The sequence below is a fragment of the Callithrix jacchus genome, chromosome 8 (assembly GCF_049354715.1).
Source record: "Callithrix jacchus isolate 240 chromosome 8, calJac240_pri, whole genome shotgun sequence".
Taxonomy (NCBI): Eukaryota; Metazoa; Chordata; class Mammalia; order Primates; family Cebidae; genus Callithrix; species Callithrix jacchus.
Genome location: NC_133509.1, coordinates 61202329 through 61214740, shown reverse-complemented (window position 1 = coordinate 61214740; position 12412 = coordinate 61202329).

The following is a 12412-nucleotide window of genomic DNA, read 5'->3' as shown; positions in this document are numbered from 1 at the left end:
CTGGCTTCCCTTCTTGACTTAAGAATGATGTATACCCTTTTAGTTACTCTGTCTATAGCTTCTCTGAGCTGGTGTATTCTGGACCAGGAAGCCTACACTCTCAGCAAAACTTCATAATCAACTTTATTATTTAATTTGCTCTGAATATACTGTAGTACTTGGTAATGCATGAAGAGTTTCCATTTCTATTATTCATATATTATTATCATTTTTCACAATAACTAGCTAAGAGTCTCAGAACAAAAATAATAATTTCTATATAAAATATAAGAAATCTGAGGCTTAGAGAAGTAAAGTGCCCTGACTAAACGTTCAGTGATTTCCTGAAGGAATTAGAGCTCCTACTGAGGCCTGCTGATTCCACTTCCAATGCTGTGTTCACAGATCCACACTAAATGTGATTTATCTCCTGGGAGAATGAAATCATAAACAAAAACAGCTGTTTCTTAAAGTTTCTTTACTTTTTTTAACTTACAAATTCTAAAATTTCTAACAGTTCTAATGGTAATCTTATTGACTTACTTTCTCTTTTTAACTATAAATATTTAATAGCTATAAACATGCCCTATACCCTGCTCTATTCCCAAGAGATATATGACTAGGCCTACAAAAATCAGGTAGTAGTCTAACAGGAAAATTTAATACACTCAGGCTCTTATTTTTCCTCCATTCTTATTAATTTTGCATGAAATGTGCCAATAAATTAACTCTTAGTATCCACTGGTTGTAAGAGCTGCTGATGCATATGTTTTCTTAGTTTTATGGATCATCTAGCAAAGAGAGAGTCAAGGAAAGAGGAAAATAAAGTAAGTTAAGAGCAGTGCTTAGTTTTCAGGAGAAATTACATATAAATTACTTTATGCATAAATAAACTTGACTCAAATTTTAAAATTATTTCTTTTTATTTTGTTTCATTTAGTAGAACATGCTTATTAATCCTCTATAAGGATATAAGGCATAGTATATCATCTGTGAATGTTCCAGAGCTTCTGACCCTTAGTAAAGAAACCCAAATTTAATCATAGAATTTCCAAGCTGGCTTTGCTATTTGAATATTTGGCATGCGGTGTATACTATTTAAAGAACATGCACATAATAAATAAATATAAATGTTAGCTACTCTAATAATTGCTAGCATCATGAAATGGTTGATAATATGAGAGAGAGAAATAATTGAACTCACATTATCTATGCATAGTGGTTATAATCAAGTCTACATCCTGCTTATTAAATAGCCCAAAGTTTTCCTATTTCTTTCTGTAATTCCAACAATAAAATCCTATTGAAAGAATTCTTAGGTGGTTTTTTTAAATTTTTGTCCCATGATTAATTTTTATGTTTATATATGAAAGAAATATTTATCTCATAAAATATATTATTGTTTGGTTGGTAAATGTACTGAGTATTCATCTTGTTTTGTTTTTGTATTTTTTCTTGTTAATGAGCTCAAATTTTTTTTGAATGATACTTTTTTGCTTCAAATTTGTGTTCAATGTTATAAGAAATTTGTCTGTGTTCTGAAGTGAATTCTACCTTTTTGTAGTATATGTATACATATATAACCATATTTTAAACATATATATTTGCATATCTCTAAACATGCAAAATTGCAACATGTATAGAGAAAATTGTTATATATATATATAAAGACGTAGAATTGTAGCTGAGATATTCGTCATTGTCTAACATCTTAACAGTTCAGCATGTGTACTTTTGTTGGGGAACTTCGTCTGTCCCACTCCTAAGATATGATTTTATTTTTCATCTAGAAAACCACTGATATCAGTATTTTGCAAAGGCTTTCATATCATTTTTGTTTGCTACAAAATTATTATACATTTTAGGAATAGATATTTAAAATTTTGTCAAAAATGTCATATCAAGAATAGAACACAGAAGTGGCAAGAGCCATGGCACATTTTCAAAGACCTTAGTCTCTAATAAATGTCTCAAGACAGGGAACAAGTACCCAGAACAAGGACAATTATACCACAGATATTCCTTAAGTGTCTGTGGATACATGAAAGGATGAGAAAATGAATAGCTATTTAAAGTGGATTTAAAGCAGGCCATATTCTACATCAGTGAAGGGTGTTCTTGATTACCTTTTGGCTCACTCATATCTAAGAAGATATAAAAATCCTCATTCAGTCATTTTTCATATTCAACTAAGTGACTAATAATAGTTATGTTAACACTCCCCTACTGTAACTCCTATCTCAGAGTAATCTCATCTGAGACAAAAAGGAATAATAGGAACAGTGGAAGTGGCAAAGTTGCAACAATATTGTTCAAGATCATTACAATCCCAATCACCAGCATTTCTAGAGAATAAACTGTCAGCTTTCCCATCTAACAATTAGTCTTTGCAGTTATATTGATAAGAGGTCAAAGCAACATCAATCTGTTCTCTATAATGTATTCACAATTAAACTGATACAGATAGGTAATTGAGAAAAAAATGTCCAAATATAAAACAACAGATGTTCTCAAGCAATCTTAAATTTGTATACTAAGACAAAAAAACACAACATATTTAAGTCCAGCTTCTTTTTTTTTAATCTCACAAGTAAACAAATTAATGAGTAATGCATAACTAGGAATTTCTACATTGTCATTCAGTCTTTTACCCAAATCAGGAATTTGCAACCAACTTATGATGGCATGTCATTTTAATGCAGGGAGTTGACTGTGTTCTAAATGATATGTTTGGAATCTGTACAGTTCTTTCTTACTGACGGTCTTGAAGCTATTCACTTTTCTTTCATGTATGTGAAATCCCTATGATGAGTTTCTTATCCAAATTATACAAAAAAATTATAGCCTTTCCTTTCTTTCATCTTACATATGGTTTTAAATTGAACAGTGTTCTTTATTTTTAGTTCAAAACATTTTTATACTTGATATGTTTCTACCTATATTTTCTAAAGATACTACATAAATATTTTAGTCAATTTTAGCCCTTATTATTTTACTTCCCAACTCACATTAGTAAGAAATTGATATTTATTGAATACTTATTGCTTTTCAGAGAATTCTGTTTATTTCAATTTTGATCAATATTTTTTATTGTATTAGATGTTAATCTTATTAAAAAATTTGGAACTCCCACGTTGAAGTTCAAAGAATAATGGCATTAACCCCATTTGGTCATTTAACAAATTTGCACCAATTCCTTCATGCTAGGAATTATTTGAAGTTCTCAGTTCATAGTTGTAAGCATTACAGAACACAAGCTTACATTTTAACATAAGAATACAAATAACGAAAAATAATAAAAACTTAAATAAATGAGAAAATATTGGATTATAATTAATTGCAAGGGAGATAATTAAATTAAGATGTAATTAAGAATGACAAGTGGATACTTCATATTTAATGGTCAGGGAAAACTTTTCTGAGAAGACAACATTGAAGCTGAGATCTAATATATTTTTAAATGGTTTTGTGCTAATACTGTAAGTTCTTCCTGTCTATATGTCATGTTTTTGGCATTGTTACTCATCTAAGATTTTATGATTAATGTTGTCATTGTTATTATTATTATTCACTTCTGAAATTTACATAGAATATATTTTACTTTTTAATGTACCATCCTGTCAAATTTGATAAATACTTACAGTCATACAAAACCATGATGACAATCAAAATGCAAAATAGTTTATCGCCCCCCAGATAATAAGTGAAGCCCCCCTGTTGCTTCACTTTATAGTCAACACTTCCCACCAGTCCAGCCCATGGCAAACACTAAGGTGTTTTCTGTTCCTATAATTTTGCTTTTCTAGAATGTCATTGGATAGAATCATACCACATATATTTTTACTCTCTGCCTTCCATCACTTAGCACTTGCATTTGAGATTCATCAATGTTGTGTGTAAATTATTAATAAGATTTCCCTATTGCTGACTAGTGTTTCATTGTATGTATATTCACTATTTATTCGTTAATCTATGAAAGACATTAAGGTTTTCCCAGTTTTTGACAATAATAAATAAGACCATTATAAACCTTTTCATACAGGTTTTTGTGTGAACTTAAGTCTTCATTTTTCTTGGTTAAATACTATCAGTAGAATTACTGAGTCATATGCTTATGTTTAACTTTATAAAACATTTCTACTCTATTTTCAAAAGTGACTACATCGTGTTCATTCTTGCCAACAAACTATGAGAATTACTGTATTTCTGCATCTTTGAAAGCCACTGGTATTGTCACATGTTTGCTTTAGCCATCCTAAATTATTACACATCCTAATAGGTGTGTCATGGTATCTCATGGTTTCAATTAGTATTTCTCCAGTGACTACCGATTTTGAGACTCTTATTATGCATATTTATCATTCATATATCTTTAATGAAATACCTGTCAAATCCTTTTTTAATTTTCCATTTGGTTTTTTTGTTTTCTTAAAATTTGTCTGATGTGGAGAAATGGGAACTCTTTTACACTGTTGGTGGGAGTATAAATTAGTTCAGCCATGGTGGAAGACAGTGTGGTGATTCCTCAAGGATCAGGAAATAGAAATTTCATTTGACCCCACAGTCTCATTACTGGATATATACCCAAAGGATTATAAATCATTCTATTATAAAGGCACATGCACACATGCACAAGTATGTTCATTGCAGCACTGTTTACAATAGTAAAGACCTAAATCCAACCCCTATGCCCATTGATGATAGACTGGACAAGGAAAATGTGGCACATATACACCATGGAATACTATGCAACCATAAAAAAATGAGTTCGTTTCCTTTGTAGGAACATGCATGAATCTGTAAACCATCATTCTCAACAAACTGACAACAAGAACAGAACATCAAACACCACGTGTTCTCACTCATAGGTGGGATTTGAACAATGAGAGCACATGGACACAGGGAGGGGAGGATCTGTTGGTGGGGGGGTATGGCAGGGACAGTGAGGCGTGGGGAGGTCAGGGAGAGATAACATGGGGAGAAATGCCAGATATAGGTGACTGGGATGGAGGCAGCAAACCACCTTGCCATGTATGTACCTATGCAACAATCTAGCATGATCTGCCCATGTACCCCAGAATCTAAAGTACAATAAAAAAATTACAACTGTGTAAAAGTATCTCTTTAAATATTAATTTTGAAATTTCTATTCTTGTTTATTTAAAAAAATTAGTCTTATTAAGATTGGATGCGGTGGCTCAGGGCTATAATCCCAGCACTTTAAGAGGCCAAGATGGGCAAATCAATTGAGCTCAGGAGTTCTAGACCAGCCTGGAGAACACGGCGAAATTTCATCTCTAGAAAAAATACAAAAGTTAGCTGTTCATGGTGGCACACGCCTGCAGTCCCAGATGCTTGAGAAGCTGAGGTGGGAGGATCACCTGCGCCAGGGAAGTTGAGGCTGCAGTAAGCAAATGATGCCATTGTACTCCAGTCTGGGTAACAATGTGAGACTCTTTCTCAAAATATATATATATTCTTATTAAATATTTCAGATTCTTATATTGTAAATATGTCTCATTAGTTATGTGTTTTGCAAATACTATCGCAGTCTGTGCCATGTCTTTCTTAACATTGTGTTTGCAGAACAAATATTCTTGTTTTTATAAAATAAAATGTATCAAGGTCTCTCAAGTTCTTTTGTTGTTATATTTATTGCATCTCTTAAAAATATCTTTAACTAGACTATTTATTGAGAAGAGAGGGTTCACATACTCTCCAATAAACTACTTACATCTACCAAGTATTAAGAAAAAGTCCAAGTGCCTCTCTGAGAGGGAAATTTTCATCTTTGCAGATGAATGCTAGAAAAATGTTCTACCTATATTTTCATATCTCAAGTCAAGCTAAGACAGCTAACCACTTGCCAGCAATGAGGTTTGCTGTAAAGAGGAAAGAATTGTAAAATTGGTATACTTTGAAAAGTAAAGTTCACCAACATTTTCATTCAAGTGATACATATGTATCTCAGTAAACTATTTAAAACTTTTCAACAAATGCAGAAAAAAAATAGCCTTCCAAGAGCTTTCTTTTTCTGAGAAAAGTAGAAACTCATGGGAAAGAAGGCTGCTATAAATTCCACTTCAGGATAGACCTATCCCAGAAGAAAAAAAAATGTAAGTAAAACCTACCCAAACTTTTTCTTCAGGGTTGTTTTAAGGCCCTGAAAGAAATAGGAGAAAAAAAAAAAAAAACATTCATAACTGTATAGACAAACATTATAACAAAATTTATCTCCTATTTTTTTTTCTCCTGGAAACTCAAAAATTCATTTATTTTCCCTAGGCTCCTTTCTCTCTGTCCCTTTCATCTATTAAAATTCTGTTATATATAAGCTCCAAATTCTAATTCCTTCTTTTGAGTTACTCATCATTGAATCCTTCCATGTATATGTGTGTTGTAAGCACAGATAAATTCTGTTGTTTTCTGCTATATGGAATATGGGCTAAATTGACTGAACGAAGATTGAGGTTATACAGAAGAATGCCAGCAAATTTTTCCATATGGCAGAGCAGGTGGAAAACCACGTATATACACATGCATATCCAGAAAGAACAACAACATAAAAGCCCTCTGCTGATCAAAAATATTCTAAAAATTCCAATTAAATACAGTAAAAGTAATACAAGTTAAACAATAATAGAACATAACAATCATTTACATAACATTGTATTAAGTATTATAAGTAATCTAGAGAGGATGTAAAGTATACAGGAGGATATAGATAGGTTACATGTAAATAACATGCCATTTCAAATCAGGGACTTGAGGATTCATGGATTCTGTTTTGAAGGGAGTGGTCCTGGAACCAATTATCTCCAGGGATACTGAGGGACAACTGGATAGTTTTTCCACCATCCATACAGATGTAAATAACCACAAGATCATAAATAGTGTTAAAATGTAGTGGAAAAATTAGAAAGTAGTGAATATTGAGTATTTGTTGCACATATTTATTATAATATATGGAAGTATAGATGTATTTTGTAGATTTTTAAAAATAATATTTGCATTTAAAACCTGTCTTGCAAAATTCCTAAAAATTTAACAGTTGACTTTTAATAGACCATAGAAGGCAGCTCCAGCCCATCTCTGGTCTTATGCTTTTGGAAGGTTCCCAGAGGGAGAAATAAAGCCTGAGAGTGCAAAAAAGCCGAGTTTATTCTAACTCCTTATGTCGATTAGCCATAAAGAGGAAAGAATAACTATAAAAACATGACAGATCTCCTTACTCTACCTGTCGTACATTTCTATATGTTGTTTTGAACTCTTTATTGCCAGGCAAAATTCTTTGTGTCAGAGTTCCAGCAGCAAACAAAACCAATGAAACCCCTGCTCTCCGGATTTACATCTCAGTGACCCATTTTCATTGCCCTGTGATCCACTTCTTTTCTTTTAATTTGTTGATTTAGAGCCTGGAGTTTCTTCTTGGCTCTTTGGACAAAACCAGGTTTATTCTTGGGATATACCCTGTCTACTATGATTTCTGTTTAAAGATGTACTCATTCTCCTTTACCAGGAATTTTCAATTTTTTTGGTCTTCTCACTACCCCCTTTCTTGTTTTTTATCATTAATTTATTGTTCTGATAATTTTGTTTTTATTACTTAAAAAACACTTTGGGAGAAAAAGTTGGCAAATGTATTTTCTGTTCATCATCTTAAACCAGCAAATATTACCTGATAATTTCAAATCAGATTGATAATCTAAATAGAATGAATTTTAAAAGTTATATCCATTTCTTAAAGTATAATGGAAACCTGCATGATTTATTTAGTGCTCCTTCAGATTAACATATTACATTTTTAAAAATAACTATAAGATAAAAGAAATGTAACATCAGAGTAAGAGGAAAATTGGGACGTCATAGAGTACAATTATTCTATAGCTTCCCTATAAATGGCCAAAATACACATATATTTTTGTGACATACTTAGTTCTAAGGAGTTACAAATTTCTGTTCATGTACGAAAAAAATCCAGTAAATGTGTTTAGCAAACTGTCTTTGAGATTCATCTAGTTAGAAGTTTTTCTGTCTTTAACCATTTTGTGGAATATATTCTTATGTTTATGTTTTATTATATGTTTCATATTTGTAGTTTTTATGCTTTTTTAAAATACATGTATGTTTATTGTATGGGAAATAAGAACTCCACATACTAAACTTAAGTTTAACTTAGAAGCTATTTAGTTAATGCCATTCAGTTTCAAGCATATATTGATTTCATGTTTTCATTTCAGAATGTTGTGATGCATTAAATCTGCAATTACAATAAAAAAGGTATGAGTTTAATTTCTTTAATATGTAAAGTTGAAATGCTTTATCTCACCTAGATTAGGGTAGAAATTCAACGAGGATCCATCAAAGCATGAATTCTGTTTGATTAAAAAGCTCACATATTGACAAGCATTAAAAATATTCAGTCTTTTGCATCTCATTCTATATAAAAACAGTGACTTTTGTGATGCATTGATCAAAGAAAGCTGGATAAATTACATCCTTGAGTGATATTATTTTATCCTGTCTTTCTGCTTTTTTATTTCTTACTGTCTAGTATCACCTCTAAATCACTGTTTATGATCATAGCAAAGAACAGTTCTACTTTCTTAAAGTTTCATCCAAAATTATGAAGTTATCAGATCAAGATGGCAATGAGGAAATTGATACCCTGTTAGATTTCTGTATTTGGTCCAACATACACACATATATATATATATATATATATATATATATATATATATATATATGCATAATTCTCTCTATATATCTATGTGTATATATATGTGTATATACACGCATATATATAGCTATATACATATACATAAAGAGAAAGATATATACAAAGAGAGAGAGATACAAAGATATAATATATATATGGAGAGAGAGAGAGAGAGAGAGAGAGAGAGAGAGAATGAGAGAAAGAGGCAACCAACCTGTATAGTACAAAGTGTTTAAAAGGCTTTTCCTAGGACTCTTTCCAAAAAGTTGTTTAAACAAAATCAAGAAGAAAAAAAATGCCATGTAACCATGATGGAGAGTATATATATTTTAAGTGTTTGACTTCATATTGTAACATAGATATACTCTATGACCAGTCATTTCTCTCCTTGCTACATTTTCTTCTTTATGTAATTAGTTCTTGTCTTCTTGTGCTTTCTAAGTATTGCTGCTGTATAGAGACACCTGCTGGGAAATAAATGAACAGAAGAAAATTCAAACCTGTGCTTAGAAAAAAGAAACGTTTCTCTCTTATACAGTTTAAGCAAGCTTTCCACTAATAACATATTTTGTTTCAGAACACACTTGCCTTTCAAATGTATGAAAATCTACCTATATCTGGAGCTTCACTATTAATCTTAAAATCTCTACCTCGGCATGAGGTTTCCAGTGTACATATAGATACATTTTTGATATAAAATAGGTATGTAATGCAAGACAGTTGTAAACCTATTTCAACCAAGTAATTTAAGTGTTCACATATATCTTTAAAAATTTTACACAGAATTATTTTTCAGAGTGATTAGGCCTTCTCTTATTTATATTTTTACATCCTAACTTTTATTTAAAACATTTGCTAAAGCAAGGCAAACTTTTATTGATTGGTTTAATGTAAATCTTTGCATTAATGAACAAAAATCATCTTTTGATAGTTGCTTATGTGAGCATTTGTTTACATAAAGCTTGGTTTTCAATTTCAATCTAAAAGTCGCAAATGGCAGGATTTCATTCTTTTTTATGGTTGAATAATATTTCACTGTGTATATGTACCATATTTTCCTTATCCATTCACCTGTTGGTAAACACTTAGGGTATTCCATATGTTGGCTCTTGTGAACAGTGCTGCAATAAACATGGGAGTGCAGATATCTCTTCAATATACTAATTTTCTTTGTTATGGATAAATACCCAGCAGTGGCATTGCTGGATTATATGATAGTATTATTTTTTGTTTTATAAGGAACCTCCATACAATTCTCCATATTGGCTATATTAATTTACATTCCCACCAACAGTGTACAAGGATTCCCCTTTCTCAATATTTTGGCCAGTATCCATTATTACCTGTCTCTTTGATAAAAGCTATTTTAACTAGTGTAAGATGACAGATCATTAGAGTTTTGAATTTCATTTTTTTGAGTGAGTTTCTCAGTTGTAAACCAGCAAATCAAAACCATTGAAAATTAAATGTCAAAATACTTTTAATTGATAGTTTAATAACAAACCATCAATTTGGCATTTCAATTGTGTTCCAAACTCTAGGTCAATCTTAATTTTTTCAGAATTATGTTGATTTCTTATGTATTATAATAAGATGATAAGTCTTGAAGATGATATGAGCATATCTGATTCCTTAAATGGTTTCAATAATTTCATTTATGTGCTCTGCTGAATGAATATCAAATCATAGGACGAGTTTATAGCCAGGTCTTGGAGTGCAGTTACTACAGCAGTTCTTAAGCGATATTCACCATAATTCAGCTGAACATAGACCAGTCATGTGTGGAGAATGGATGACAGCAGGATTTCTAAGCACCTGCTCTCTGTTCCCAACCAGATAGGAAAAATTTATTATATGGTGACAAACTGATATCAGGCCTCCAACCATGTGGCAAAGATGCTGACAATTGCTAAGAAGCCAACCAAAGATACCATGATTAGAGATCGGGTGAGCACTGCATAGCTTCAGAGAAGAAGAGAATGCACTTTGAGAAATCACAGATGTGTAGAAGAAAATTCACTTTATACTTAACATTAAATGACCTTCAAAACTCATATTTCCCTGTTCAGATCAAATATAAAAACCTATTCCAGGATCTCCAATAGCATCTTGAAAGAGAGAATGATTTATAGGGTAAGAACATAGACTCTGAAATCAAACAAAATCAAGTTCATTCCAGTGAACTTAGAGTCTCCAGTACCAAGCAGCTGACACAAGGTCTTTAACCACCCTAAATAGAACTTGTCTTATTAACACAAAAAAATATATTAATGATACTATTGGAATGATTCATAATAAATAAGATAATCCATATAAATTGCTTACTGGAATGTTTGGTAAGGGTAAACATTCAAGTAATATTGGCATTTTAATGTTGAACATCAGTCACAGGAGAGATTTCATTAAATCATTGTACACATTATTTCTACTACTTTTAGATTATAATGTCATTATTATTTATATTCTTTGGGGAAATAGAATCTTCAATGTTGGCTTCTTGGACATTATAAAATAAGTTGTAAAAACCAGATTGAAGGATATACTACAAAAGATACAAGTTTTAGATAGACTGACATTACATACTTTATGAATTATTTTCAAATTTTTCCAATAAAATTCAAAACAACATTATGCCAATATACATATATCAGAAAGAAAATCCTGCCTTAATTATGAATTATTTGAATTGTGCTTCTGTCTTGCCATTGATATTTAAATGACTACTCTTGGGCCTGTTCTCCTGGTCTACCCCCAAGATATTTAGAATAGTATTGCATAGCTAGTAATAGAAGTCCAACACAAAATATTCAAGGTAACTTTAATTCACATTTTAAAACAACTTGAGATGCACCACAATGTAAATCATCATATTATTGTTTATTATAGGATTTGAGATTGAAAAAGTAAGCTATTAATTTTAATGGCTGAGTGAAAAAGAAATGTAACAATTAAGCTTTTTAAATAACTGAGTAAAAACGAAGTGTGACAATTACAAATTGGAAGCTCCACATAACATTGACAGTATTTATTATCTATTCTTGAAAGGAAACAAAGACAGTTTTGCAGAGATTTTCGTTTTTGTCTTTACTTTGCATGTGATTGGAATAAATGTCGGCCATAGAAAAGGAATTTAGTAAAATAGAATAAAATATTTCTGAGAGTAAAATAGCGTTTACTCTCAGAAGTATTGACATTCTTGTTTTGTTTGATATTCTTCTTAGAAATAAATGAAAAAAAAACATAAATAATGCATATGATTCACCAAGGCACTAATTTAAACTTTTCACAATATAACAACAATGATTATGTTTGAATGTTTTATATACTCTTTCCTTTAAGTAATGGTATTATAAAGGTATCATAAGAAAGATAAATGATAGATGATAGATATATAGAATAGGTACACATATAGATAAAGACATAAATAAAATAAAAATAAATAAATGCAGCATTACCGATAGGTATCATTTGATTATACAGGAAAGTAAAAGATGGAAAAAAAAAATATGTGTGATAAAAATGAAAAAGGAGAATAAACCTGAATTTAAAAAAATTTAAAGTTTAATGGGAAGATAACAGTTTAGGAAAAGTAAATAAAAATATTACTTTTGGCCAACTATTTTTCTTTAGAAGTAGAGGACAAATTACAAAATAGTAATTTAGTGTTCTGATTATATTTCTTTAACTAAGCACTTTTCCTGAGTTTGCCTTACA